The following is a 4,996-nucleotide window of genomic DNA, read 5'->3' as shown; positions in this document are numbered from 1 at the left end:
GAAAAAGTAAACACGTAAGACGCCATTCTGAAAGATCATCGAGGAGTCTGATTCACACAACAAATTTCTTGGTTCGGTTCACTCTTTACCGACTGTAGGGTTCGTCCAACATATGTGAAAGAAATTTCCATATAATCCATGTAGATACGCACGAATCTCTCCGTAAAGTTGCTTCACCTAAAGGATTTGTGAACCGACCTCAAAGAGGAACTGGAGAAAAAGAAAGTCTTAACGTAAATTGCAATTTGATAGCGCTTAATATGTCTTATAAGGGACGGGTAAGTTTCGGAGGGAGCTTCGAATTGGTCATTTATTCGCGAATTCTCAAGGTCGGTTGTAAACGACGCATTAGTCATTCTAGTGCCGGGTTTATGTTAGCAAATCATCGGCTTCCATAGGTTGTAAATTGCTGTGGACTCGTTTTATGCCTCTACGGAGAAATGTTGACGAGGAATAATCTTTCTTCTTCTTCTGGTCGAGTATATTCGTCACCGTTGCCCGTACTGTTTTTTTTATTTTTATTTTCATATTACAAGACACTAATATTGAGGAATAATGTGACACAGCATGCATGCCGTGTCCTTGATGAATGAGAATACATGATACGTGATACTGAGGTGTGTATGTTTGTAGCCTATATATATATATATATATATATATATATATATATTATATATATATATATATATATTACTCAGATGAACCCTTTTCATATGGAACAAGCCCACAGGGGTCATTGACTTGCAATTCGCTGAAGTTATGTTGCAAATCAGTTTAAAATTTGTAGTGTTTTCTTGAAGCTCAACTTGCCTGCCTCTCTCTCTCTCTCTCTCTCTCTCTCTCTTCTCTCTCTCTCTCTCTCTCTCTTTGAACTTCCACATTAAAAATCCAGTTTTTCCACAGTAACCATGCCATTGTTGTTCAGTTATCGAGCCTTTCTTTCAGAATTCCGCGGAAGACTGAAGTGACCGCGCGGAAGTGCATAAATTTTCAGCGTTCACTTCATGTCTCGAAGAGAAATAGGTCTTCATTGCGTGCTTTCTCTGAATGTTTTCTTCTCGTGTGCGAAAGAACTATTTTCTAATAAGATTAAGAAGGCGGTTAATAGCTGTGCTGAATTTATGATGGATTATTTTGCTGTAAATTTGAGTTTGTTAAACGTTAAGGAGAAATACAAGCCTCTGGCTATCGCCGTGTTCTGAGCAACTTTCATTGTGGCAAGTGAAGAAATAAACACGTATTCAATTTAAGAAAAAAGAGATTTGAAGTATTCAGTTGAAGGCGATGAGTATTTCTGTAATTATTTAGATCTTGGAATAACGTAAGAATGATGAGACCCACATAATAACTTGGAATAACTCAGGAATGGTAACAACCTTAAAAAATTATGTAGATCTTGGAATAACTTAGGAATGGTAACAACCTTAAAAAATTATGTAGATCCTGGAGTAACTTAAGAATTGAAACAACATTGAAAAATTGTTTAGATCTTGGAGTGACGTAAGAATGGTAATAACCTTAAAAAATGATTTAGATCTTGGAATAACTTAAGAATGGTAACAACAATGAAAAATTATTTAAATCTTGGAGTAACGTAAGAACGGTAACAACCAAATAAAGTTATTTAGATCTTGGAGTAACGTAAGAGAGATGACGACCACTTAAAATGCTCGCTCGTGTCTCCATCTCTCGCTGCACTGTGTATTCTAGGCGCCAACTCGTTTTGCGAGAAACTTGCAACTTTGCATCTCCGCTCCGGAGGTGTTGACTCGCTCTAAAGAGTCCTGCCTGTTTCAACTTTCTAGTTGTTTGGCGCGGTGAGAGTTGTAATAGATATAGCGTCGTCCTCCTTGGTGAAATCCTCGGCCGTGTCTCAACAACTGGGTGTGTGATAAGGGAGTAGATTCATGATCAACTCCAATTAAAGGTCGTGAATATGCAATGATGTTTTTCTTCTCTTCTCTCTCTCTCTCTCTCTCTCTCTCTCTCTCTCTAGCGTTTGTGTGGTTGTGTGTGTGTTGGTATTGCAGGGGAATGAGAAAGTGGCTGCAGTAAAGTTGTTCAGATATGGTTTTTTTTTCCGGCAGAATTTTTTTTTCTTGGATGCCTTATGGAATATATATGTATATATACATATATGTATGTATATGTATTTATATATATATATATATATGTATGTATGTATGTATGTATGTATATACATATATACATATATATATATATATATATATATATATATTTGTATATTATATTTATGTATATATATATTATAAATGTATATAAGTATGCATACCTACTACATATATACATACAAGTATTGAAAGAGATGTAGATCACTGAACGCGTGGATCAATATGCCTCCCCCCCCCCCCCCCCCCCTCCCCCCCCCCCCCCTCCCCAGTCAGGGCTGAAGCCCATTCGGAACCTCCTCCCGAAGGGGATCCAGTTGATCGAACAAGACATTGGTTCCATTAACATGTTGTAGCTTTAGAGAGTATGACGTTTCACGTCGCTGTGTAGGATTTCACAACGAATTGGGCCGGAGTGCTCTTGCCGGGAACAACTGGGCCCTTTTATGTATGCCCGAGCCTTGAACCATCACTTCCTCTTTATTTTACGGTGATTTTTGAGTGCACAGTGCAGTCAGTGTCTCGTTATAAAGCAAACTGTAAAATTATAGTATGTTCTTCTTTTATTTTCGTGTTATTTTACAACGTTCCTACGCTGTGTTATGTTTTTTATTTTTTGGGGGGGTGTGCCAGGGGGAGGGGGTTTATTGAGAGCTGTCAAATCGTTTCAAGAAATAGAATACTATCAGCATTTTTATTAATTGAATGATAAGATTTTGTAAGTTTCTGAAGTAAGCTGCATTTCAGATATGAAGACATTTATGGCTGCATTCAAGTAGTGTGTGTGTATATATATATATATATATATATATGTATATATATATATAATATATAATATATATATTATATGTATTATATATGTTTGTGTGATGTGTGTGTGTGTGTGTGTATGTGTGTTGTGTGTGTGTCTGTGGTGTGTGTGTGTGTATATTATATATATATATTTAGGTATATATATATATATATATATATATTATATATATATATATATAATACACGAAATTTATATGGAGGAATGAAATCTCCTTGAGGAGGAATTCCGTGTCCTTCATCCCGTTATGTTTAGTCCCGTTCTTATTGCACATGAACAACGTAATCTTTGCATTGTTTCCTCAGTGGAGCGAAAAGAAAACGTTACATTCTGACGTACCTAAAACAGTTTTCAGTCTGAGATTATTGCTTTGACTAAAAATATAGTGATAATTTGTACGTGCGTGCAGATGTACTGATGCTAAGTGTTTAACGTTCACTCAAATTCTTTGCCGACACTCACTGGTCTTCACTCTCCTAGGATAAAGAGTGCACTAATTTAACTTGAGCGAGTAAGTGGCGGATTTTTTAACATGAATCGAGTGACTCGTTTCCTAATATAATATATATTATATATAATATATATATATATTATAAAATATATTTATATATATATATATATAAAATATATATATATATATCAGACATTCTGATATATACAAGAAACAAAAGACATGTACAGTAAGTCTCTCTCTCTCTCTCTCTCTCTCTCTCTCTCTCTCTCTATATATATATATATATATATATATATATATATATATATATATATATACATATATATATCACGTACGTATATATACTTCATCTTCATAGTCGTCGTCATCCTCCTCCTCCTCATCATCGTCGTCGTCATCATCATCATCGTCATAAGTTGTCGCTGTCGCCTTCCTCTTCATCATCATTATACCAGCTTCACGATCGTCGTCCTCCCGCTCTATCATCACTGTACTCACCATCCTCCTCCTCTTCCTCGTCCTCCTCCCCCTCCTCCTCGTCCTCCTCTTGCCCTCATCATTACCATTTCCATTCATCGTCGTCGTCCCCTTCATCACGAACCACCTCGTCAAAAGCCACCGCTTCTGTTATAGACGATTTTTCTTTTTACCATCCCAGACAGAAAGAAAAAAAAGCAGTTCTGATAAAAAATGAAACGTTGCTTTTGCGTCACTAGATTAATAGAAATGTTGATCTGTGAATTAATTAGGGTTAATTATTGCTTTTGATAATTCTGGCCGTGGCTGTTCACTGCATCAAAAACATCCACATATTTCCAGTATTTTGTAGCTGGGAATGCATACTATACTGTGCCTTTGAAATTCGTATTTTTCTTAGCTAATCATGTTTGGATGTTGCAGCCTTCATAGCTTATCTTCATCGGAATTATTTCTGTCGGCGCTTTAGGTAGAGGCTGTGATGTATATATAACATTTCCCCCCTCAAAATCCGCTGGAATTTCCAGCTGCGTTCGTTGACCGAAATCACCGAAAAGGAAATGTGAAAATGCTGTCGATCCTAGCTCGGGTCTCAGAGAAGGGCTTGAGGCTGCATCTGGAGGTACTAAAACATTGTTTTTTTTTATAAACAGGTTATAGTTTTTAGACAAAATATGAGTTTATTCGGCAAATATCTCACCTTACTTAGAATGGCCTTAAATTAGGGTGCCCCTGTTAGTGATTTTGTTAGTGGGAGTGGGAAGGAGGGCATTGTATTTTTGTATTTCCAGGGTAAGAAACTGCAAGAAATTAAAACCTAGTAAGTTTAAGACCATTCAGAAACATTTGATAAAACTGCCCCCTAAAATGTCAACACAACAGTGACATGTACCGCTCTTTTATTGACACGGACCCCTTCAGGTTTTATATCGTTCATTTGTCTCTCTTGTGTCACATTTATGATTATAATCCTTTAAAATGCCGACTCTAGTGGCTGCATCCCCTTTTGACAACAGCTCTTTAATTCCATCTTTCATTCTAAGATCAATGCCGCTTTAATTTTTCATTGGGACAACTCCATCACTCAAGTTCAGGACGAGAAAGTAAAATTACATGAAAGATTTG

This window comes from Macrobrachium nipponense, chromosome 46 (assembly GCF_015104395.2).
Source record: "Macrobrachium nipponense isolate FS-2020 chromosome 46, ASM1510439v2, whole genome shotgun sequence".
Classification (NCBI taxonomy): domain Eukaryota; kingdom Metazoa; phylum Arthropoda; class Malacostraca; order Decapoda; family Palaemonidae; genus Macrobrachium; species Macrobrachium nipponense.
Note: the sequence above shows the minus strand (reverse complement) of the source record.